This window comes from Castor canadensis, chromosome 13 (assembly GCF_047511655.1).
Source record: "Castor canadensis chromosome 13, mCasCan1.hap1v2, whole genome shotgun sequence".
In the NCBI taxonomy this organism is placed as follows: Eukaryota; Metazoa; Chordata; class Mammalia; order Rodentia; family Castoridae; genus Castor; species Castor canadensis.
Window position 1 is genome coordinate 3,530,795 of NC_133398.1, and position 25,908 is coordinate 3,556,702.

Sequence of the window (25,908 nt, forward strand, 5' to 3'; positions counted from 1 at the left end):
CTTAAGGCCCAGGGAGGCCTTCTGTGAGCAAGTCTGCTACTCACTGAAGGGTAGGTGTCGAGGGTCCAGCACGTCTTCTCTGACTCCATCTCTGCTGAGTTTAAAGTGTCCTGAGAGGGATGGGGGTAGGTAGACCTTCAGACCTGCAAGGCTTGCTCTCCCTCACCACCCCTGCCACACACACACACACACACACTCACGGGCTGTGCTCCCCTCTTGCTCTGAGTCATTTCTTTGGGTAGCCCCAGAAGCTGACCCTACAGCAAGAATTGGGATGCAAGCAGGCCATATGAAAAGGGAGACCCCAGGACCCCAGGGGATGTCCACCAAGCACGGAAGGCAGAGGGCTCAATCCCAAGGGCAGAACTGTCACAGTGAGGGTGAGGAGACTGGAGAACTCCCTCCTCCCTCTCTCCTCATAGAGAGAAGGCAGCTCCAGGGCACTGGTGCCCAGAACTTCGGGGCTGCCCCAAAGATGGGCTGAGCCCACTGCCACAGCCCAGCAGGGGGCCAGAGATGCACAGGCAGCTGCAGGGAGGATGACTGAGGATGCCCTGGGCACCTGCCCAGTTCACTGCAGGAGGCTGCACAGATGGCCGTCACTGCTGGAGCCTGTCCCCTGAGCCCCCCCACGCTCCTCTGCTCAGGTCCCTTTGCAGCCACTTGCCTCTTCCCCAAATGATAATGCATGTGCAGGGTGCAGGGAGACCTGTGCATCGCCAGGTCACAAATGAGGACACGGAGACCAGAGACCCTTAGTGCTGGCCAAGGCCACATCGAAGCAGGTGGGCAGTGTTCTAGAACTGGCTACACAGCATTGGTCTGGCAAGGTGTTTATCCACTTCCACAGCATGTGGAGGAGGAAGATGGGGCATGGGGAAAGGAGGGAGGAGCTTCTTGAGCTTCCAGCAACTCCTAAGGCCCTGTCAGCTTCCGCCATGGCCTCAGAGTGAGTGGGCAGTGGCCATGGAAGCTGCCTGGCCTGAGGTACAACTCCAGTGCCTGGCCCCCAGACCCCTGCTTGGAGCTCCTGAGCTACACCACCTCCATTCTGAATCTCGGAGCTGCCACACTCCATGTGGCATGATGATAACCACTGCCAGCTGTTGCCTGGCACTGCCTGGTGCCACCTAGCCCAGGACCCTAACCTGCCCAGCTATTTACAGTGAGAAAAGAAGGACTCTGGTCCCAAGGTCTGAGCAGTCACCAGCCCTAACCCCATTGGCTTTGAGGCAGAGCAGATGGAGAACCACGACTGCAAATGTGCTCAGAAGACAGTGATGGGCAGCGCCTTGTAGCCTCAGACCCAGGGACAGACAGACGAGGCATCTGCAGTCCCACTGCAGGGCAGAGCTTCAAGCTCAGTGCTCAGCACTCAGGCCCAGCAAGCTGGGAACAGCACTGTCCCTGACAAGCTTGTCACTAGGAGGAATATGGTCCTCACCCCTAGAAGTACGAGTGACAGAGACAGAGTCACGGCCATGCGCCATGACCTCTGTGCTCTGGTCTCCTCACCTTGTGGGGTGGTGATGAAATCACGCTAACAGGTATGGGTATCCAAGCTCCATGAGTCAACTCAGGAGCAGACTGGAACCTACCTGTGCTTACGAGGATTCCATCAACAGCAGCGATAAACCTGCAAACACGCCTGAGATGACAACAAAGCTTCCAGAATTCTGTTCTAAAAAATAACTGCCGTCAATAGCTCCATACGTAAGACTTCCAGGATTCCTTTTCATTATTTGAAAAGATTTTGCTATGTAGGCCAAGCTGGCTTCGAACTTGTGATCCTTCCGCCTCAGCCTCCTGAGTGCTGGGGTTACAGGCATGCACCACACCTGGTGTGAAATCTTACAAAACTATTTTCTACTTATTTGTTTATTGTGCTTATTCCATAATGAATATTCAGCATCTTAACAATTTAAACACACAGTTCAGGGTGCTGAACACATTCATATTGTGTAGCTATCAACCCCTCCCTGACCAGACCTCTTCACCTTGCAAAAACAAAGCTCTATCCCCTTACACACCAACTGCTCATTCTTCCCTCCCCAGGCCTGGCGCCCATCTTTCTACCGTCTGCCTCTCTGATTGTGATGACTCCAGAGATTCAGAGAATAGAGTCACATGGAACTTATGCTTTCGTGTCTGCCTTATTAATGTCCTTGTGGCTCACCCATGATGTAGCAGGTGTCAGAATTTCCGTTATACCTGAGGCTGAATAATAGACCACGTGTGGCAAAGCCCATATGGTTCCCCCATCCCCTGTGGATGGACACTTGGGCTGCTCTCACTTCTGGGCTATTGTGAATTACATGGCTGTGAACAGGGGTGCCAAAAACATTTTTGAATCCCTGCTTTCAATTATTTTGGGTTTGTACTGGGAAGTGGGATTGCTGGGTCGTGTGGTCATGGTAGTTTTGAGGAACCATTACTGTTTCTTACGAGGCTGCTGTACACACCGTTTTGCTGCCAGCTTTTCCATTCCCTTCTCGGATGGAGATGAAATGTGAGCACACGCATACGACCTTTCTTCCGACAGGTCAAGTATTCCACCGTGCGGACAGATAAGATTTCACTAGGCTGGCTCCCTGCGGATGAGTGTGTGGGTTGTCCACTCTTTCCTGTACACTGTTGGGGATGATGGTGTGGCTCGTGTCCTGTGTGCTGACCCTTGTACACTTGCTCCTAGGGACTCTTTAGAATAAATCCTTAGAAGTGGTGCTGTGGGATCAAAGGCATCTGGGCTCCTAACTAAAGCCAGTCTCCAGGTTCAAGGAGAAGATTCAGTTGCTGACTGTTCTGCAACCAACCAAAGGCAAACTGTATCTGTGGAACAAATAGTTTCTTACAGGTAAGTAAGTTTAAAGCTTGTTGATGGGCCAAATGAGTTCCTGGGCCAGAAAGCTTCCCTCCAGGGACAATCAAATGCATCACACCCATAAACACAAATTCAATAAGGCCTACCAAGACTTGCCATCTGCTTTACAAAAATGAGACTTTGGAAACAAGCAGGTCTCCATACCCGGGGGCCTCTGACATTCACGCAGTAAGAATCAGGCAGCTCTCTGCAACCCTGATCCAATTTCCCTGCTTCTGATCAGGTTATGGAAGGACTGAGCCCCTTAAGGCACTGGGGAAAGGGCAGATTAAAAAGACCAGGACAGAAGCAGCCTGCACCTGGAGGAGATGAGGAGGCAAATGAGCTGGGGTGCCGATGAGGACATCTTTCTAAGTGACGTTTTGTCAATATCTAGAGGAACAGGGTGTCTTGGTGGGGACCACAGGTCGAGCCAGAGCTCAGTTGGAGAGAGTTGCTTCACTGGAAGAAGGCACTGCGGTGTCTGCCATGTTTGCATGACCGTTTTCTGGTGGTGGCTCAGGTCAAGTAGAGCCACATTTGCATCTAGATGCAGAGATGTCATCTACCTGGAAGGAAGTGCTGGATCCAGAGGACCTACCAACTCTGTGCCTGTCCTACAGAGGGGCCAGTGGGTGCCCTCTGGAGTGCATTCTAGAGCATCAGTCAATAGCAAACAGCAGAGTTCCCCTCAAATCCTATGGTGTCAGAAAAATGCTTCTAAAAGAAAACAATCCACAATAGTATTGATTTTGCAAAACAAAAGTCTTTTCAGCAGATCCAACTCCATTCAGTGTCAATCACACAGAAAGATGCAGAGATAGAGGCAGGGGAAACTATGTCCTGAAGATGCTGAGGTTGCTGCAGAGTCATGCATATGGGGTGGGGTGGACAGGAATCGGGGCAAGTCACTGAGCTATTGCTTTCAGACCAACACCTTGAAGATTTGCTTCTTCCCCACTGTGATAGGCAGTGCAGGGCCCCTCACTCGGAGTGATGCAGAGGGGGTCACCAGGCAGCTACTGACCACAAGGAAAGTTAAGGACCCCAACCCAAGGAGAGCAACTCCCACCAGCAAACCTGGCTGCATGCACAGTGGTCCCTCCCTGTCTGCGGGGAACATGTTCCAAGATGCTGTATGGCAGTCTGAATCCAAGGGTAGTACCCAGTCTTCTATATACTGTGTTTTGCCTGTGCATTTATATGATAAAGTTGAATTTATGAATTAAGTGAAGGAAGAGATTAATAACTAGCAATAATAAAATAGGTGATTACAACAATGTACTGCAAGGCAAGGTTTTTGGAGGTTGGAGAGAGCTATAACTCAGCCATAGTACAATTACCTAACAGATACAAAGCCCTAGGTTCAACCCCAGCCCTGCAAAAAAAAAAAAAACAACAACAAAAAACAAAAAAACAACCCAACAACAAAACTTGTATTTACAACTTATGAAAGTTTATTTCTGGAATCATCCACTTAATATTTTTGTAGCACAGTAGATCCTGGATAACTGAAGCTGCAGAAAGTGAAGCCTCAGATAAAGGGGGGGGGGGGCTGTAGCTCCTTCTTCCCTTAGAGGTGTGGAAACTGACACCATGATGGCAGACAGATGAATGACTGAATGACAGAGAATCTCAAACACAGAACTGGGCACACTGCTCACAGGATCAAACACAGGAGCAGAAATAGAGGCGATGTCTCAGAAGCAGAAAACTCTGCTGCCCACCAAAGCAGTATTGATTGACTCAACAGACTGAGACTCTAAAATAAGTATAATTACTATCCTTAGAGAGATAAGCGGTTATCTTATTCATGAAGCAAGAATGGGCTTTTGTATAAAAGAACTAATTAGAGATCATGGAGATTTAAAATAGAGGGGCTGGAAAGCAGAAAGGCATCTGAGGAACAAATTAGTGAGCTGGCAGATGGGGCAGGTGCCGCCTGAGGGAGTCAGCGCAAAGGGCAGAGAGAGAAGTAAGAGGAGAATGGCGAGGGCTCAAGAAGGCTCGAGAACCGCACCCCCCCCACCACCATGTGATAGACGTTCCCACACGGAGGGCAGCAAGGATGGAAGAAAACGGCCAGATGTCTCCGAGTTGCAGAACAATGATGTCTTCAGAGCCTGTGAACCCAATCACTGAGCAGAGTACGTGACAGATCTGCAAGACACAGTGTGGCCCCCAGCCACTTTGCCAAAACTGGACCAAGGAGTCTGAGGACCAGAGAGCAAGCTCACGAAAGCCCAAGAGGATGAGCACGAAAGAGGCGAGGTCCCTCTGGGCGGCATGAACTAGACCCACCCTGACCAGGAGAGGACAGAGCTATGCCCCCAAGTCCTGAAAAATGTTGTGAAATCTGCCACCCTAAACCCAGCATTCTAGTTTCAGAGCAAAATAGAAAATAGGGCTCAAAAATCTGACACCAGCTTCCTTTCTGAAAGAATTACTCAAGTGTGTATTCTGACAAAACAAAAACCTTAACCAAGAAAGAGGAACCCAAGAACACAGAAAATGAATCCAGTGAAATGTAGCATCAAGGCTAAGAAATTTTATAGCTGTGAGGAATGGGATTTGTTTCCTTGCTTTATATTTCAAACATAAGAAAAATACAAAGAGTGCTATTACAAATATTCATTTGCTCACAACTCAGAACCTAAATAAGTCTATTATTGTATTTGCCTTATTAATATATATTTCACAATCAAATAAACCCCCTTTGTACTCAGATGGAATCAGCTTTTCGTCATGTATATAATTAAGCTATGTACTTTATTTTGTATGTGGCCGACTCACTAAAGCTGTAACTGTTCTAAATCAATCTTCATTGGGTTCATTCAAATTTACCAAGTGGAATTTTCCTAGTGACAGTGAGTCGTCAGAGCTGTGCATCTTCTGGTTTGGTATTTGTGACTTTTGTTTCTGCTTCTGTTTTTCGGATTTATTGGCGCCCTTGCCACGGGGGAGGCTGTGGGGCCAGGACACACGGTGCAACTGGCTCCAGCCAGCGCTTCTGGGTTGGCCAGCACGCAGGATGCCCGCTGCACATCTCTGCAAGCTAGCCTTTCACAGGCTGGCGAGTTTCTCTCCGATTCTTTGAAATCATCAGTAGCTGCCGACTGAGATTAGCTGCTTTCTCAGCATCTGAGCTGGGTGTTCTATCAATACCAGCCCTGGCTCTCAAGTGATCTGACTCAGGACTCCTTCACCTTCTTAAACGTCACTGAAGATCCCAAAGAACGCACGAAGGAACACTGTCAAGTTTTATTGAAGGATAAAGGAAGAAAGTGTAAATGAATGAAAGTGTTTTGTACTTTCATTGCAGCATCGCAAAGGCAGTAACTTACTGAATTGATTCTAACACACACATCTTGCCCGCGTGAGCATCTCTGAAGTGGTGCATTTTATGGTCAAGGACATTGGCCATATCTGGCTGCATTTTCTTCCCTTCCCAGCAGGAAATGCAATAATGGTTTTTCATAAAACAGATGATGTCTGATTTAATATGTGCTTTATATATTTTTAACTTATTTATTTTCTGATCCAGCAGTACAAGCAGCATCAGTATACCCTTGCCCTATCTTAAGTTGTCTTAAGAAGTTGAGACATAGAGACACCAAGTAACTTGTCCAAGATTACGCAGCTAGGGAGGGAAAGAGCTGGGATTTGAACCAGGGGAGCTGATCTGAGTCTCTGTCCCTCAAAGAGTTGAAAATCTCTCAATGCTTCGAGTTCAATCTAATCTAATTCAGGTCCCCAAAGGCTCCCCAACCTCACAAGTTGATTATAAAGGTCATTCAGAAGAGCACTCAGGAAAGATAAAAGACCCTTGGCCCGGGATGTCAGCCTTCTAGACAACACCACCTACTAGATTTGACAGAGTAGCATCTGTCAAATGCCCATGAAGGGACAGGCAAGTAGGCTGACAGGACAGCAAAGGGCCCAGAAACAGACCTCTGTGCCCATGGAATGTGACTCAGGACTGAACGCAATCTCCATGCCAGTGGGGAAGAGTGGCAACCTGTGACTCATGCGTCAAAACAAAACAAAAACAGAACTTGCATTATACCCCCCAATTCTAGATGGGTTAAAAGTAAACATCAAGTCAAAACTGAACGAATAAGTAGCAAACAAAATACGATCTACAGTTATCCTTGCCCCAGAAGCCTGGAGGGCAAGGCTGATGGTTATAACCGCTGGCCATGCCAGCTTTGGCAGGGTGAGGACCCTAGGCTAAGGAAGGCAGCACCAGCCTGGTGGGGGGGAATCATAATTCATGAAACAGGGGTCTTCTTGTTCAGAATATATAAAGAGCACCTACACATCAGTGTGAAGATGGAGCTACAGGAATGGGAAAACACTGGAAAATGGCAGGCGTGTGACAGGATCCCCAACTTCACTAGCAGGCAGGAGAATGAGAAGTGAAGCAACGAGGAAATTCCCACCCAGCAAATCAGAAGAAATGGGGCAGATGGATGTCAACCTTGGAGGGACTGTAGAGCTGGTCCCTGTCCTTTAGGGGCAGGTCTCTGGGAGAGCGGTGACTCAAGCTAGGGTACTTGAGAGGCTTAATGACAGGGGTTGTGTGTGAGAAGTGGCCAGGTAAGGAAGGCCACAGGTAAAGAGCAATAACAAGTGTGGCTACCATCCTGGGGGGGAGGGGGGCAGCAGGAGGGAGGAGGCATCACCAATGACCAGAGGAGAGAGAGGGTAAGAAATACACTCAGGAGTTAGGACCCTACAGAGAGGAGAAGGATAAACACCCGCCTCCCCCCACCTTACTTGTTTCTTATGGGACCCCATTGGCCACACCCAGAGAGAGCCTGGAGGTCATGAGGGCCATGGAGGAAGTCCATGCAGGACCCTCCAGGGCAGAAGGCTTTCTTATCTGTGTGGCCCACTGACACCTCCCCACAAATGCCCTCACTGCTCTCAGGAGCTGAAGCTGCCACCTGCAAAGGCTACTGGGTGGAGTCCTCAGCTATGTGTTTCAGGAGGGAGCTGACATTCAGCCCTGGGAAGCCCACTCTGGCCCAAGCCCCTGAGACTTGCCCCACGTCTGGCCCTACTTGGTAGCAGGAGTAGCAGGTAGCAGACACGACAGTGAGAAATGCAAATTGCAGAATTGTTCCTTTTGCAGCTGCACGACTTTTCATCGCAACAAAACGAAGCAAAAGCAAATATAGGAGAGGCCTGGTGGATGGCAGGAAAGGCAGCTGGCTGCCCTGAGTGGGGTGTGAGTACAGGGCCAAAGGTCCCTCCCCCATTCAGGAGGCTTGCTGCGCCCCACTTTGAGAAGGGGGCACCTGGAGGGGGGCGGGAAGCACTGAGAGGGAGGCTCACTCCACAGATCAGACTGACCCCCTCTGTAATGTGCTGACCCCATTTCGAGGGTGGCAACAGTGGAGAGGGCAGAGGGCAGGACCAGGGGAGGGCTGGGAATTTCTGAGCTCTCCCATCACTGCTCTGCTTCCTCTGAGGACAGATCAATGGCAGAGACACTGGCTTGGCCAGGGAGCAGGAGCATCAACTGGCCCAGTTCTGCAGGCGCATGGCCGCTCCATGCAGGGCCTCTCCACAGCCTGCACCGGATGCTTATGCCTCCAGATGTTCTGCCCAAGCCTCTGCGCCTGCCACTCCCCACCCCCAACCTCCTCTGGGAGACAACGTGTTGCCAAGGGGAAGATGGAGAATGCAAAGCTGTCTGGTTTTGTAGCCTGGTGGAGGAGGGATGGCCCACAGGTGGAGCTCACAGGACAGGGCCCAGGGTGGAAGGCAGCCTGTGTGGTTGTGTGCCACCACCCTCCCAGAGGTCACCTGGCCAGGGCCCCTGGGCCAGGATCACCAGCCTCTTCCCCCATCTCATCCCTATAGAGCATCTGTGCTGGTTGGGTCCTAGCCTAGCCAGCAAGCTCGAGGGTCCCCTCACCACCACCTTAAGGAGAGAAGATCTTTGCAGCTCTACACTGCACATGGGGAAACTGAAGCTCAGAGAGGTCAAGTGAAGGTCCTGTGTTCACATTCCTAGGAAGCAGAGAGCCAGGCTTAAGCCCTGTGCTGCCCCACCGCAAGCCCAAGTCTTGCACTGCCTGACCTGGGACAGGAAGGGCTTGGCTCTGTGGCTATCTTTAGACAGACCCAACCTCCAGGCCCAAATTCTAGACCTTCCCTGACTGCAGGGCCCACAGCGGGTCCAGAGGAGACAATGGCAGACACATTGGCCTCTTGCTCTGGGTGGACAAAACTGAGCCTGTCCTGTTCACGCAGCCTCCCCTGCGCCCAACACAGTGCCTGCACACAGTAGGTACTAAATGAATGTGTGAGTCAGTTTGATTTGCCCCTTGGTTTCAGCATTTGGGCTCAAACAGAGTCAAGCCAATTGTTGTAGAAAGGGTGATTTTGGACTTGTGATCAAAGTGCAGAGTGACGCCTTTGATCCTCCTGGTCTCCTGGAGGTTGCAACACTTGAGCTGGGCCTTGTAGGATGTGTAGGAGTTCATCCGTGGGAATGAGGATGGCAAGGATGTGTCTGGTAGCGGGGATCAGTGTGGTGTGAACATTCTGGAGAGCCAATCACTGAGGACAGCTGGGGTCCTAGGTTTGGGGTGGGGGCAGCCTTTGATGATGCAAGAACGGGCTGAACTCCACCCTGGAAGTTCACTGTGCAAGATTGTAGGTCTAGGTGTGTGTAGGAGGGAAAAGGTTGGGTGGGGGAGGGAAGCTAGAGACCACCCAGGGGCTCTTTGCCAAAGCTTTCCCTCCTCTTGCCACTGATCCAAATCTGCCATCCAGGCATCAGGCTGGTGGCTGTGATCAATTCTGACAGGAGAGCAGGGACAAGTCCACGTTTTCATCCTTGGTGCCCGAGAGGAGCAGAGCTGTCCACGGACACTCAGAGACTCAGTCCTGAGTCCTGAGACTCTCCTTGATGAAATGAAAGGGCTTCAATCTGGCAAGACATTTGTTGTTATATAGCGATGTTTGTCCATGTCAATCATAGAAAGGGTTCTGAGCTATCCTTTTATTAAAATGAACAGCCTTCGCTCCTCCACAAGCCTGCCATAAAAGAAGCAGAAAGCTTATGAAGATACTGCTTTAATTTTGGGTTCACGTCCAAAGAGTCAGTCTCTTGTTTTCATTCTTTATTTTTTAGTGTGATAGCCCGAGGGCCGTGCCCTGGGCACAGGGCATGGTCAGTGTGGAATTTGGAGTTGACGGTCCTGGCTGCTATGTATCCCTGGCCAGCCATTATCTTCTCCGTGTCTCGGTTCTTTTCTGTAAAGAGGTAAAATTAAAGACAAGTTCTCATCTCACAGCTATTGGGAAAGCTCAGTGACAAAGCAGACATGACAGATGTTAGCTGTCATTACAAGGTCCTCAGTCCAACCAGGGGACACTGTCCCACCACCCTGTGAAAAACCTCACCCAGCTCTGAGCTCCCAGACAGCAAGGATTCTCACCTTGGTCTCTATATTCACGGTGTGTGGCAAGTGAACGAATGAATGAACGAATGCCTTACCTCAGTTGCAGAAGCAGTGGAGAAATGGCGTGGCTGGGAAGTGAAGAGTGGATTGGAACCTTCCTGCTAATCCCCTCTGGAGCAAAACATCCTCGAAATGGAAGAAGGTTCTGGGAGCTCAAATCCCCCATGGCTCCATCTCCTTCCTCCCCCGCCCGGAGGCAGGATCCGCCGGGATGACCTGGCATTCACAGCAGCCCTGAGAGACCCTGGGCTGATCCCTGGGCGCCTTGCTTAGCATGCATCATCTGTCAACCTCAATGGTCCCTGAAGAATGAATGTATCAGTGTTGCTGTCACAATGTTTTAAAATGCAGCAGTAATTAAAAACCTCTAGCAAATGCATTTCGAAGACAAGGCTGCCATTCAGAACCAAGGTAAGGGAAACACCTCCCCCACAACATGTGGGGGCCGTGCACTCCCATGTGCACCCACACACCCACCTGCTCTGTTCCCTTGCACACTGGTGTCTAGCCCTCTCTCTATTCGGAGCCTTCTTCCTGCATGCTAGGCAAGTGCTCTACTGCTTGAGCTATGCCTCCAGCCCTTTTGTTCGAATTTCATTTTTGAGACAGGGTATCTCTAACTTTGCCCATGATGGCTTCGAACTCTGTATCCTCCTGCCTCTGCTTCCCAAGTAACTGGGATTACAGGTGTGCACCATGATGCCTATCTCTTGCACACTTTGATGCCTCATCATTTTCTTGGCCGTGCCTAAAAGATGCCCCCAAATAACCAGTTTCTTGCCATCATCTGTCTTTCAATATATATATTTTTAAATTCAGCTCTTCTCTAGATGGGCTTGACCCAGGTTGATCATTTGGAGTTGGTAGACAAAAGTTTAGTGTCATGATAGGTCTGCCACTAGACCCAGTCAATCAACTGCAGACAGAAGAAACAAGTCAACCCAGCAAAGGTTAATTGCCGAAACATGGTGATTTCCATAAATCAACTGGCTCAGTAACTACTGAGCCAGTGCCAGCCCAGAGGGAAACTCGAAAAGGAGCCCCTGTGAGGGCCCTGAAATCCCTGAGGCAGGGAAGGAGACACTTCACTGCCCAGTCAGTGCTGTCCTTCCAAAATCTTACAGGCTTCCAGGACCACAGAGTCCAGGTGCCAGGCCTCCTCCAAGTGGAGGCCCAGCCTCTGCAGGGACATGTCAGGAGACACAAGCTCAACCCCTTCCTGAGGGTCCCCAGAAAGAAAACTGGAAATGCTCTTGGCCATGATTCTGTGTATCCTGACAGACGCTCCATACTTTGAGCACTTTATCCTTCTGCCTCTGCGGGACAACACTCTGGTCACCAGCCCCAGCTGGTTCTTCCCTCTCAAGAGCTAGTGCTCTTACAGGACAATAAGTGACAGCATGGTGTGCAGGTCACTAGTTCCTACATCCCACAATGAGCACACCGTGCGCTTGGACATTCGCAGAGCCCTGGAGAGAAACGATGCCTGATGTCTGTATGTCCCCTCAGAAGACTGTCGCCTTCCAGCCCTGGAGCCAGCCCCGCTTGCCTCTAAGAAATGGGGGCAGGGGCTGGAGGTGGTGCACAAGGGTCCTGAGTGTGCAGCATCAGGCTGATCTTACAAACGCCCCACTTACCAGTGGAAAACAAGTCCCTGTAAACTGCTCCTGTGTTCTTGTGTGTTGGGGATTTTTCATCCAACTTCACCATCTGTTGGGTCTGAGTTACGTCCACGAAGCTCTGTGGTGTGGAAAGATGCTTGTGATGGGGATGGAGTAGCTGCCGGTGACCGAAGTTGCCATGGAACTGGAGAGTGTGCTGTAGTGGAAGGAACACCAGGAGGGCTGTGGAACTCATTCCTCCACCCCCAGGCCCGCTGCTGGCCTGCCTCGAAGAACTGCATGTAGCGCGAGTCCTTTTTTGCACACACTAGAACTTGCTATTTAAGGAAACCTGATGGTGCATTGTTTCTGTAAAATCAAGTCAGAGACTCCTCCTTCCCCTCCCCCATTTTTATTTTTGGAAATGGGTTTTTGCTTAAAATTAGGAATTGCTTTTGTACCCAAAGAACAGGTTGGGTGGTGACCTTCCATCATTATCCAAATGAAACCTGGTCAGGGCAGTCACCTCTTGGTTGGCTGTGACTTTGGGGAAGTTTCTCACCCTTCTGTCACCATTTAAGAAGTGAAAGTAAAGAAAGCCTCTATCGTATAGGTTGTGTGGGGGTCATTTAAATCAGTCCTGGTTTAAATAAAACAGGTTCCGATGATTCAAAATTGCATCCTCACAAGCATAAGGAACACGCCTATCTGTACAGCGGGAGAAGAATCCAGCTCTTCAGAGCCCAGAGCCACGGCAGCTCACGGCTCCCTCAGGAGCTTCAGCTGCTCAGCTTTTAGCTGCGAAATTCCATAGAGTTTGAATGGAAAGTGGACAGGGAAAGAAGTGGAAGGGTGGTTGAGCTGGTCGGTAAAGACAGGGTTTAGTGGTGATGTTGCTTTTGAAATTCTTGGCACATATTTGCAGGATCTAAGCAATTCTGAAATTTAAAAAAAAAGTTGTGATCATGGAGACTGTGACTGAAAATGTTGATTGAAAGGATTCCTTTCAATCAGCTCCTGGGGCACTGATTGGCTGGCAGGTCTGCAGTTTCCTTCTGGAGTTCACATATGCACTCCCTCTCCCCTCTTCTCCGTATGCAGAATTTCTATCAGTGTCCAGCATCCTTTCTCCAGGTGGGGGTCATTGGAGAGAATGTGGGAAATCAATCAGTAGGAAGGGTTAGGAGCTGGTGCCTGGGAGCCAGTCAGCTCCAGCTGCAGCTGTCCAGGACCCTGAGGTCCTCACCTGCAACACAGGGCAATGGCAGTATCTATCTCCTCACCAGATCGCTGCACAGACCAAATGAGACAACTCGCACAAAGTGTTTAGCCTCGGTGTCTGGAACAAACGAGTGATGTTTATCTTGAGATAAGTACCCATTGGAAGCAGGCACAGTGCACAGTTAATTAACGAATCAAACACAGCCACTGGTCCTCTGGGAACTGAAGCAGGTGAAGTTTAATTATCCTGCTTGGAAGGGACAGAGATGCTCACAGGGGTGGTGACCAGCTATTCCCGTTATCTAAGAGGAATGAAGGACTAGCTGGTTTGTCATAAGGAAATTCTCCCAGGCCCAAGTGACCTGACCAGCTCTGAGAAATTCAGCAGGGACCCTTGTTAGTGGGAGGCAGCAGGCAGGCCATCTGGACATGTCTCTGCCATGTGGTGTGACTTGGGGCAAGTTACTTGTACTTCTATGCCAATCCCGTCTGCAAAAGGGAAATGAACTTGTAGCAGTTCCCTTTACCCCTCTGCCTGTCCTCGGTATTCTGGAATGGGGTGGTGTCAGTTCCTCCTGTAGGGCTATAGCTTCTTGTGGAGAACTTAAGTTCAGTCACAGTAAAAGCAAACATTTATAGGTGCATGCTGTGAGCCAGGCATGGTTCTTGGAGTGCTGCATGTTCTAACCCAAAAGTCTTCATTCCAGACTTCTCTCAGTTCCTGTCCGTGGCCATAGCCTCCTGCCAAGCATCCACAGGGACAGGGCCCTGCCTCTGGAGTATACCTTTCAGGTGGAAAGGCCCAGAAGTTCTCCCTCGTGCCCAGCCCAGGTCTGCCTTGCTTTACCTTCCTGCCGCTGATCCTAGTGCTGCCCTGTGGGGTCAGGTAGAAGAGGTCTGCTTCACTCCCTTATGGATGCCTGAGACCCAGAGGCAGCCACACATCCCAAATACCCACCAGCCCAACACGGAACAAGCCCTGCTCTCCTCTCCAGAGGATGGGAAGGAATAATAGCAAGGGTGAACATTTATTAAGCACTTAATGTGTGTCATGCCTCTGAACATCTTTGAATTGCATTCTCAAACCAGCCTTAAAGGCATGGCTGTTCCCCCAGAATCAAGGAGGACCGGGACTTCCCTCAAGGTTGCACTGTCCACAAACAGCGTCTTCCGCCTGACTGGGAATCCTAACGCCGTGGAAACGCCTGGGGAACAGGCTGGCAAAGAGCAAAGGGAACCCTGCAGGGTGCTGGCCGGCGTGGGGGTGGGGGTGTCGTGCACTCTGAGCGTCAGCAGACGAGCGGTCAGCACCAGGGACAGCTCCTGTCCGCCCCCCCCCCCCCCCCCCGGCAACCCCCACCGACGGCGCGCGCGGGGCCCTGGCGCGCGCTCCCCAACCGGCTCGGACGCGCGCCCTCCCCGCCAGCGCGCGCCCCGCGCCGGGTACTGAACTGGAGCCGCGCGTTCCGCTCGCAGGGAGCCAGCCGGGTCGTCCGGAGCCGTGGCCGCAGCGCGCAGCTGGCAGGGGCTCCCGCCTGGCCACGCAGTCGGCGACCAGAGGGTCTCCTGGGGTCTCTCGGCGCCCGCCTCGCCCGCGCGGCCCCAGCAGGCGCCACAGCCGTGGCCTGGGCTTGAGCAGCCGCTACTAGCTGCGCCCTGCCCGGGACGAACAGACACCCGCCCCGTCACGTGCGCCCAAGTCCTCGGCCGGTCCGGGCAGCGCTGTTCCCATGGTTCAAGGTAAGAGCCCAGCGGGAGCGTGGGGTCATGGGTGTTGGGGCAGACGACGCAGGCTGCGAAGCTAGGCTCAGTGCCCACCTCGTCTGGAGTAGCCACTACAAACCTACCCAGGCAGCCTTGCATCAGGTCCCTGCCCTGCACAGGTGCCCTGTGTCACCATCCCATCACTGTCCACCTTCAAAGTGCACTGAGATTGGCACTGGGGCCTCAGGAAGAGGCTGAGAGAGCACTGTGCAAGGACAGGCTTCATTTCCCTCCAACAGTGTCCTGGGGGTGGTGGGCACTGGGGAGGGAAAGTTCGCCAGAAGAGATGTCAGGAAATCTGGCCCCACTGGCAACTGAAACCTTTCCATTTGCTGAGACTTTCCTTTTGCTGGGCACTGGACCTATGTTATTGTCACTCTCATCTGCCCAACTGGCATGAGGAAGAGGTCACTGCCCCAATTTGACAGATGAGGAAACTTAGGCTCAGAGAAGTTTGGTCTGTGGCCCAAGGTCACACAGGGAGTAGGTGGTGGTGGAGCTGACCTCATGCTTGCCAGCCTCTGGCATCACTGTCTCATGGCCACCTTTGTTTGAAACCTCAGCTTAAATAGTGGAGACCGGAGGGATCACAGCAGACCGGTATTTGGGTTTTCCAGCCAGGAATTAAAAGACTCGGCATCAAAAATCCAAGAGCAATTTTACTCCACCCTCCTGGCTCCACTGTCACCCTACTCAGTGTCCTGTTCCCTAAGGCCAGCACCACATGGGTGTACGTGGCCTGCTGGGGTGTATCTTGTGACTCTGAGACAAGAAACTTGAAAACCAAGTTCATGGACCTTTCTCCAGGATCAGGGAGTGTTGTGGAGGCCTGGTCCCAGCATGTCCCCTTCACTTCTCCCCAGAAAGCTGGATCTCAGGAGAGCCATGGCTTGCAGCCTTCTCCCCTATGCTGTCCTCTGCCTGCGCCAGCCTGGCTCTTGTGGGCTTCCAGGGACAGGAGAACTTCCAATCCCCTAGAAGTTCTGGCTTGTAGGAAAGCAAGCGTACCCATCTTCCCACCTCCGTTCTTGAAATGGAATTGAGATGGAGCCTCCATGACCAGGGTCTCCTGCCCCAAGCACCTCTGGACTTGGGAAGCTGCCTGAGCCCTGGCTTCAGGCTTGCCAAGTGCAGGCAGTTTGTGTGGGGGTGCTTGTGAAAAGCCCATCTCACCCCTGAGGCCAGGGGTCAGGAAGTGGGGTTTTCTTCCTTCCATCTTGCCTTTGACTGCAGAATGTTGAGCATCTGTATGACGCTGTGAAAAAGACAGGGTGGTGTTTGTGCCTGGATCTTGGTCCCCATTGCCTGAGTTTCCTGCAGGGCTGGCTGGTCTGGACTCATCTGGAATGCTTGGAGATACCTCCTGAAGGCTCCGGGTTGTGGCAGGACCCATGGACTCTCCCAACTTCTCTGCCCAGGATGCCCAGGAGTGGGGGGACCTCGAGGCACATCGCCTGGTTCTCCTAGGTGGCCAACGGCAGGCACAAGGAAGTACTGTAGCTGCTCCACCCTTGCCTCTCCAGCAGGTGGGGAGGGTTTCCCCAGAACTTCAGTACCCCCATTGCTATTCAGTGTGGTCAGCCAACATGGACAAGGGTACTCGGGGAGAAGGTGGGCAGAGATAGAGGAGGTGATGCTTGCCTGCCCAGTTCTGTCTACCTTTCTAGGTGACCTTGGACCAGTCACTCCCCCTTTCTAGACTTCAGTCTCCCATCCATAAAAGAATCATCTTTTGTTTCTTGTGGGCCATTGCAGCTCTGCTCTTCTAAGTCCTGGTTGGAGTGGGTATGGCCAAGAGGAGCCTCACCCCTTTTAATGTGGCCCTGGTATCGAGGGAATTCGGAGCATTTTTGAAATCTCCAGGCTGACTGGAGTCCAAGTTCCCAATCCCTGCCAATTCCACTCCCCAACCAAATGCTCATCCTAGTTTTGCACATCTGGAGGCTGGCTCTAAGTCCCTGAGCCTGTGCTGGTTTTGGGTGAGGCTTCACAGCATGGGGACCCATCCTTGCAGTGCAGCCTCCTCTGGTCCTACCACGTGGGCTGGCCTAGAGTGAGGGCAGCAGGATCCAGCCAGGAGTAATTACAGCACTCAGGAGGGGAGATTTATGACATCTCAGTCAGTTGCATCCAACTCCAAACTCTCAGGGCAGGAGGAGAGGCAGCCTGTCGGCTGCCCCATCCTGGGTACTCAGTGCCTGCTTCACTGCCACTTCCCACAGTGGATGCTGACCTGGCTGTCAGGAAAGCGGTGATTTGGGTGGTGAGGGAGGTGGGTTCCAGGCCCAAATCTTGAGCAAATCATCCAACATCCTTTTCTGTAAAATAGTGGGTGCTCTGCCTTTCTCACAGGCACTCGGTGGCACGTGGGCAATGGTGACCATGGGCTGAGACCACTGAGCCCCATAGAGAGGACACAGCAGGGCCGGGGAGGGGGCTTCTCTGGGCTTCACTGCTGCTCTTGGCACTGAATTTCTTTGCAGTCTCAGCCCCTTTGGATTTGGTCCAGAGGGGATTTGACAAGGCTGTAGCCTCAGAGCCTGCCAGCTCCTCTCCTTCCTCTCTGAAGCAAGAGGCTCCAGCCTCAGGGTGCGCTGGTCCTCTCAAAGCTTTGTTCCCAAAGGAATCAGGTCTTCTGAGCATGCTCGGGCTGCAGAACCCACTCCACTTCCCACCTTGGCTGGATCCCTCTTGTTGGAGGCTGCCCAGGAAGGCCTGGGAGGGGGCTACCCTTGCTGCTCCAGGCAGAGGTGGGGTGCGCCAAGAACCCAGAACTCGGGCTGAAGCTGGGATGAGGAGGTCCGATTGTGATTTCTGGCCTATGACCTGGACATTGTGCCTCTTCTTCTCCGGGGTCATGTAGGGAGGGAAGGGCCGAAGAGGGAGTAGGGGTCAGATCCAACTAGGCTTGTAAGTCCTGCTCAGTAGGTAGGCTCTATCCAGATGTCCCAGCCTGGGAGGACCGTGGTCAGCTCTGGCCTTTAGCAAGCTAATGAACACTGTGGGCTGCCACATAGAGAGCGACTTGGAGGGGAGAGGCAGGGGGACTGCTTTGCCCATCTGAAGGGAACAGTGGAGGCCTGGACCACGGTGACAGGTGGTGGACAGAGATGCTAGGCGAACAGGATACTGGGAGTGTGCTAGGCAGTGGGGAGTGATCCAGAGCCAAATAAACCACAAACCTCACTTCTGAAAAGCTCCTTTAAATGGGGTCCAGACTGGTAAACAGGGTACGGTTAGACACTGAAGTGGCCCATGAGTGAGCAGTGAGAAGGCATCCCCAGTGGACAGGAGGAGGACTCTCCTTCTATACCAATGTAGTATACCCAACGGTGCACCCCACTCTGGCAGGATGATACTATCTATCCTCAGAGGGCTCCCATCCCACTGAGTGCACCCCTGGAGCGGACCCCTGCCAGGTGGAGTCTGTCACTTGTCCCCTTGTGCTTGGCTTTCTTGGGTGGCACAACTAGTGGGAAGGTACAGGAGAGGGCAAGTGTCAGGGACCTGGAGAGTGGTCCTGGAACAAGCCAGGCTCCTAGGGTTGTAGCCTCATCCGACACCTTCCCTGGCTGCTGGGGGTGGTAGTGTGGCTAAGTGAATGAGAATATAGCCTTTGGGCCTGACCAGAGCTGTGGTTTACATTCGAGCTCTGTGTCCCTAGTGAAGTTACTTAGCCTCTCTGGACCCCAGGATCTTTATTCATACAATGCCAATAATTATAAATACACCTTGCAGGATGTGCCAGCTGGCTAAAAGGGAAGTCCATGCATTGCAGAGCACTAGCAAAATGCTCTTTTCCGGGCAAGGTGTGCCCTGGGAAGTCCAAAGGTGCCACTTCCTGGCTCAGCCAGAAGATGGTCTCAGGGCAGACTGGCCACGAGGTTGCCCCACAGATGGTCAGAGCCATTGCCAACTGTGTCTCAGCTCTTCACAACCAGGTGCAGGCTTTCTGCAGGCAGTGCAGGGGCAAAGCTGACCCTTGGGACGCTCCTAGGGTGGCCCTGCTGGCAGCTGGGTCTGCACTCGGGTCTCGAGCCTCTCTTTTTTGTTATTATTTGCAATTGTGGCATTTGGTTGCACATGTCTCTCAACCACAAATCTGCGCTCTGAGGACTGGCAGTATCAGCCTCCCTGCAAACATGGGAACCCAGGTGCCCAGTCCCCGCTACCCCTGGGTTATCGAATTCCCAGATGACTTGTGCATGCTGTTCTAGAAACCTGCTGGTCTCCATGACAGGAAAATGACCCTGCATAAAGCTACAACAGGTGACTCTCCCTTTTATGCTACGTATATGCATAAGTAATATATAGTCAGTTTTATGGTGTACTGAAGTATTTTTAACAAAAGAAATTCATGCTTGCTGTGAAAGAAAAATCAAGCAGTCTAGCTTTTTTTTGGCTTACTGTGTATACGGTGAAAGCCCTTGAGTCACTGGCCATGGTCCATGCCCCACTCCTCAGCATACTGGGCATCGCCGTCCCTGTCTGCTTGCGTCCCTCTCTTGGAGTTTGACTTAACTTTTTTTTTCTTTTTTGTGGTGCTAGGAATGGGACTTTGGATCTCACACTCTGCCAATGAGCCACACCACCCAGCCCCGTTAGCAGATTCAATTAAGTTTGATGGCATTTTCCTGAGCTGAATTAGTACCTGTCCTGTTGGATAGGTTTTGGTTTTTATAGACTTGATTGGATGTGATCATTCCACGAATAGCTCTAGTAGTTGAGCAGGGCACACACAAGTGAGCAGCACTTAGCTGCACTGCAAGACAGTTCTGTGTGGACTGCAATGTAGAGTGAGGAGCAGGTGCCCTGGATTTGGAGGAAGCCCCCCCGTCACTCCCCCCACACACACCAGGGCTGGAGCAGTCAGGGAAGACATCCTGGAGGTGGGGCTTGAGCTAAACCCTGCAGAACAAGTGTAGAGAGTGAGGAGGAGCAAGTGTGGCACAGAGACAGGACATTCTGCCATCGCTGGAGGCAGGGAAGACCATCTGGTGGCTCTGACCACTAGTGATGATGCTCAAATATTCTCTGCTTCCTCTGAGGGTGAGAGAGGACCAACCCGACCACTTCCTTAGTGCCACACTGGCTTTGAACCCTCAGAATGAGCTGTGATCATCCCTGCTCTGCGCTCTGGTCTCTGCCGCCTTTAATGAGGCAGAGGCTCCCCTCCTGGCACTGGCTGAGGGACCTGCTGTGCGTTCCCCCTGCCAAGGCACAGAATCTGTCTGCAGCATCTGCCAATGCATCCCCCTAGTGTTCACTCTTCATATGTGCCAAGAGTGGCATGAAAATGACTAGGGGGAAGGGGACAGGGGCACTGGTGCCATGGGGAGGAGGCGCCCGGGGAGGCTTCATTAACTTCCCTGTAGCAATTTACAGGGCCTCACCTTGCGGTGTCTGAAATGTCATGTTTGCAGCGTGTTTTCCAAATCACTCCACTTGGTCTTGGCAAATCACTCACTTGGTACATTAGGGAACTTCCCTAAGGCAAAATAAAGATGTTCATTTCTCCAACTGAAAGGCAAGTGCCCACTCCAGGCTCCCCTTCTCAGCCCCACGCAGGGCTGGAGCCCACAGCCATGACTAAGGTCTCCCGCTCAACCCAGCCACGGCTTGGAGAGGGCTCACTCTGGGATACAACCATCCAATTCTGGTTCGAAGAAAGGGAGTGGGGTTGACTTGCGAGCTGCAGGTATTTGCCTGTGTTTGGAGTTTGTTTGGTTAGGGCGCTTATTATACAGGAGGCTCCCTGCTCCATGCAATCCCTCTTACAAAATTAAAATGCGTCAACTTTGATTTTACTTCCATGGAACTTCTAACAGGGGAGCTCCCTCTAATTACCAAACAGACCTTTAGTCTATAAAAGATTGTTTTGTGATGAGCTGTCTTGAGTATGCTTTTGCGGTCATTTTTAACCACCTTGGACTGTGTCTTATTTTCTGCTGTCTTCCCTTTTCTTCCTAGAAGTATCTACTTGTTTGATCAGGGCACTGAGGGAAAGAAAGGAAGAGGAGGGAAGGGAGGGGGAGAGGAGGGGCAGGAAGGCCACTCTTCCCGTCTGCCCCTCTTTGGTCCCATCTTTGCCATGAGGCTGGGAGCCCTTGAGGCCAGGCAGCTGCTGACCTGTGTATCTGTGAGCCCAGCAACCAGCACGGTGCCTAGCACCCTGGGGCACTCAGGAGATATTGTTGGGCAGTAGGATGGTTTCATGAGGACCAGCCCCATCCGCCAAGTGGTGCAGGGGCCCTATGTGTGGCCCATGTGACCCCCTGGGACTGAGAGGCCACACTTAGAGCCACAGTGGCATTTATTTCCCTCCAGGGTCTTCCCTCAAAGCACCCATCCCAGCAAAACCTCCTCAGCTAGGAGGGGCTTGCAGGGAAAGCTGGCCTGCCTGATAGCAACACAGCCACAGAATCTGTGGCCTGCAGTCTCTGTCACTCCCCACAGCACGTCTGTCAGTTATCAGAAGGTAATTCCAGGGTTGGCGAGCCTCCCCGAGGCAGGCCCCAGGGTTAAAGCTGCCATTCTGTGTTGACACAACGACCTGTTTTAAAGATCATTTAATCTGCAAGATGGGCCCTTTCAACAACACGCCTACACTCACTTAAAAATGGCTGAGCTCCCTTTTTTAAAAAAGGAAAATGATGTAAAAAAAAAGAAAAAGAGAAAAGAAGTGCTCCAGGAAGGGTCTTTGCTGAAGCCTCAGTCACCCTGGACCTCTTAGAGCAGCAAAGTTGCCCACAGGAGTTCATGACCGACTCCCCAGCCCAGCCCCCTGCAGGGCCTTGCAGAGCCCACAGATGCTGGGGGCGGGGGGCACCCAGGGCAGGATGGGCAGCAGCCCATCAGTGCTGGTCAGATAAGCCAGCAGATGGAACAGTGAGTGAGGCTGAGGGTGTGCGGTGGGCGGACATCTCGGGGCTCTGCTGCTGGGGGGTTCTCCTGCTTGCACTTGGGGGTGACCCCAGGGAGGAGCAAACACTGGGATGCACTGCAGGCAGTGCACCTCTGCCCTTCCTTGGGAGAGCTGGGCTCTAGAAGCTCTGGATAGCTGTGGTCCCTGAATTGAACCTTTGCTTCAAAGTGAGGAAGCTCTGCTGTTGTTTAATGATTAAATTTGCAACTCCCAAAGTCCCCTTCTAAGCCTGAGAGAACAGCACTAGGGGCTCTCGGGTCCTGGGTGTCTGCTGTCCTCATGTTCTGCTTTTCTAAGACTCCAGTGTGTGACTTGAAGACTATGGGTGTCCACGACGCCACCCTTCAGGTGCCCCCTCACCTTCAATTGCTTTTGAGTTCCCTGGTCTCCTTTCACTCTCTGTCCCACCCCACTCCCTCCCCACCACAGGCCCCACCTGCAGCCCCAGGTCAAGCTGGCCTGAGGGACCTGCTTTAATTGAGCTGCATGGACATTGGACAGGGCCAGCAGTGGGGCAGGCAGGCTTCTGGAGGAGTCCCAGGCACCTTGGCCCCTAGCTGCACTTAAAGGGCAGTGCTGAAACAAGAGACCGGGTAGCAGCAACTCACACCCCTTCCCCTGGCTGCTGGACAGCCCAGCTGGTCTCTGTGGGATGACCAGGCTGCTTGACAATCTGAAGTGGGGTTGCTCCTTCCCAAGGCTTCTAGAAGATTCCTGCACCTGCCTAGGGGGCTGCTTTCACATTCCCAGTTTCATAGCCATGGCATCATTCTGTTCTCTGACAGTTGCCCACCCCTAAGGCCCTCTAGAAGAGCCAGAGTCTCTTGTTAGATTTTGCCCATTGGGTAACTCATGACACCTATGGTCCTGCTATATTCATGCTGTATTCAGTTTGTACTTAGTGCTTTTTACGCCCCATCCTGAGTATCAAAGCTGATAACTTGTGCATGTACCAGTCAGCTGCTGGCACAGTGGCTGGGTAACAAACTGTCCCAGGATTCAGCAACATAGAGAAGCAAGCATGGCTCTTCTCAACCCCAGAACTGCAAGTAGCTGGGCAGCTCCACTGGCTGCAGTGGGTGGGCTGCATCACTCCACAACTCTGCTACTCTGTGTAGCTGCTTCCTGGACACTCTCTCCTAATCCAAGAATGCAGGCCTCTTCAGAACTTTGCCTGGACCTGGGACACAGTCACTCCTACCCCTGTTACCTTTGCCAAGTCACATGGGCAAAGGCCAGGGTAGGGGTAGCAGGGCAAAGCTATGCTTGACCCACCATTATGCAAGAAGTCCATGGCAGGGGAGGAAGGAACTTTCCCGGACTGTGTTTTTACAAGACGTCCTAGATGGGGCAGGCCTCCAAAATCTCCAGCTCTGACATCATGTTTGGACTTACAGATCTCTTGGCTATGACCTGCTGCCTGGTCTGCCTCAGTTCCCCCTGATTGGAGAAGCAATGCCGGGAAAAGGCAGGGAGCTGACCTCTGCTTTGACCCTTTCCCACTTCCTGACCTGGGGCAGATGGAATGGGTACAGTCTATCCACCTGGTAATACCAAGGGCTGGCACACAGCAGGCACTCAATAAATGCTTGTGCAATTAATGATGCCTTGTTCCCCAGGGGCAGGCTAAGTGAAGAAGTCCCTCTGCTCCTGGGCAGCCCCAGCCCTGCTTACACCATCCAAAGGAGGGTGAAGAGAAGGTCACAGGGGAGAAAGAAAGAAAGGAGGGAGTCAAGGCCCATGGGAAAGAAGGAAGGGGCTGAGGAACTTCCCACTGAACAGAGCCTATGTGAGAAGTAGGGTGAAGAAGGCCCTCGGGTATGGAGGGTATGGAATTCACCCCATATGTCCCTACAGGGTACCATGTGGCACAGGCTTGGAATAGGGTCCCAGGTAGGTTTCCTTTGTACATGAATGCAGGGACCAGCAGGCACCAGCTCTTCCACCTGTCTGAGCTGCCTCTGCTGGGGTAGGACTCTCAGGACATCTGGGCTCTATCTGAGCTGAGCAGTCTGAAATGTGACTCCCCAGGACTTGGACTGGTTAACCAGCATCTGGGTGTTTGTGCTACCCCTCTGCTGTTTCCTGGTTACTTGGGTGCCTGTCCCTGTGCCCCACCTGTGAAATGAAACAAGGACTCCTATTTCATGGATTATCAGGGCTGACCTCTCCACAAGTTGCTGTACCTGAAAACTCAGCGGAAACTGCGGGGTGCCAAGGATCATGGGTATTACTCTAATTAGCCACAGAAATCATAGTCCTGGGGAGAGTGGGAGGGAAGGGGTAGCCAGCACCCCTTCCTCCTCTCCCTCTCATCCAGGGCCACGCAGGGGCTAAGGAGAGCCCCACCTCCTCATCTCAGCACCCAGTGTCCCACTGTAGCCATGGAAACTGACTGTGACCTTGTGAACAGCTGAAATATAATTTTTCCTGGTTTGTTGTTTTTTTTGTTTTTTTTTTTAATTACATGGTTCTCTTCTGCTTTAGCACTTCTGTGTGATAGGTGAGGCTGAAGTACAAGGGACAAAGTGGCCGAGCACAGGGCACTTGCATTCCATCCCTGATGCTTTAATGCTTGATCTGAGTGCCTGGGTCCCAGGGGTGGGCTCCCCAGGGTAGAGACCCCTGCAGAGCTGCTGCCCCTTAGCCTGAGCCTCCCCCAAAACAACCCAGACACCACCCAGTCCCATGTAAGCAGAGTATGTTCCACCTGTACCCCTGGGGAGACCACAAAGCAGGATCTTGTGAGGTCTGAAGACCCAGCAGGAAGCCCCAGACTATCCCACCTGGATGTTGTTCCCTGCCCAGGTTAGACCACCAGGGAGAGAGTAAGAATCTGCCAGGGATTGGTTGAAACCAGCATGCCCTGGCAAAAATCCGAGCTGTGGACCCTGCACTCTAGGACCTTGTAGCCTAGAAGGGAGACTGTACTAAGACTACCCTAACTTATCCTTCATTTTGGAAAGGTTTTCTTCCTTTCCTGTGAGGAAAATCCCAGGTTGGTGGCTTCTCTTTTTTCTTTTCTCTGTACTGACAGACATGGCTCCACTGTCTCCCAGCTACCACGGCTTCCAGTGAGAAGTCTGCAGTCACGCTCGTCTTTGTTCCTCTGGATAATGTTCTTGACTTGTTTCCTTCATGGTTCTCATGTGTGTGGTCTGTCAAGCATTTTGGATCTGTGGGTTTGTAGCTATCATTCAATTTGGAAACTTTCTAGCCACTATTTCTTATGATGGTTTCTCGGGAGGATTCCAGTTACATGTTAGGCCACTTGAAGTTTTGCATGTTTCCTCAAGGCTTTGGGTATTGGCTATTATTTTGGATAGTTTCTGTTACCACCTACAAGCTCACTGGTCCTTCCTTCTGTCACATCTAACCTGATGTTAATCCCATCTGATGAATTTTTCGTTTTAGACCTTGCCATTTTTCATCTCAAGAAGTTTAGTTGTTTGTTTGTTTGTTTTTTAAAATATTGTCCATGTTGCTAGCTATGCTTACATTCCCTGGTGCTCTGAAGGTAGGGACCCAGCAGTTACTTAACACCTTGTCTCCTGATTCCATCACCTGTGCTGTTTCTGGGCTAGTGTCAGTGACTGAATTCTCTCTTTGCTATGGATTTATTTTTCATGACTCCACCTGGATTCCTCTGCAAACTCACCAGGACAGTAGCCAGGCAGTATGCTGGACAACTGAAGGACTCTCCTTGTTTTGTTTTGTTTTTTCCTCACTGCCTTGAAGGTCATTTGCCTTCCCTTTGTCACCTGAGGCCAGCACCTCAGGCACTGATGTCTCAGAGTTTGTCCTGAGCTTGTAGTTGTTCAGGCAGGAGGTAGATCTGTCCCTCTTACTCCACCATATTTCATAGCTGCTTTTCATAACAAGGGTCAGTCCTCACAATGATGGGGCAAGGGCAGGCTTCACCCCAGTCTTTTCAATGAGCAAACTGAGACATGGCAGGCTGAGAAACTTACCAGGGTGGTACAGCACCTGGATCCCAGCTGGGCATCCTGCTGCTCTCCTTGGCAGTCAAACCAGTACTTACACTCACATCTGCCC

At 51.9% G+C, this 25,908-nt stretch overlaps 1 protein-coding gene across 1 annotated transcript in view; it reads left to right on the top strand.

Annotated features, from left to right (window-relative positions):
• Positions 1-14,605: 14,605 nt before the first annotated feature.
• The window catches only part of Fam163b (family with sequence similarity 163 member B), a 31,126-nt gene continuing 19,823 nt past the window's right edge, over positions 14,606-25,908 (top strand). The window contains exon 1 of the mRNA XM_020153617.2: positions 14,606-14,903. The gene's annotated coding sequence lies outside the window, so the exon portion shown is untranslated. The remainder of the gene's footprint in view (positions 14,904-25,908) is intronic.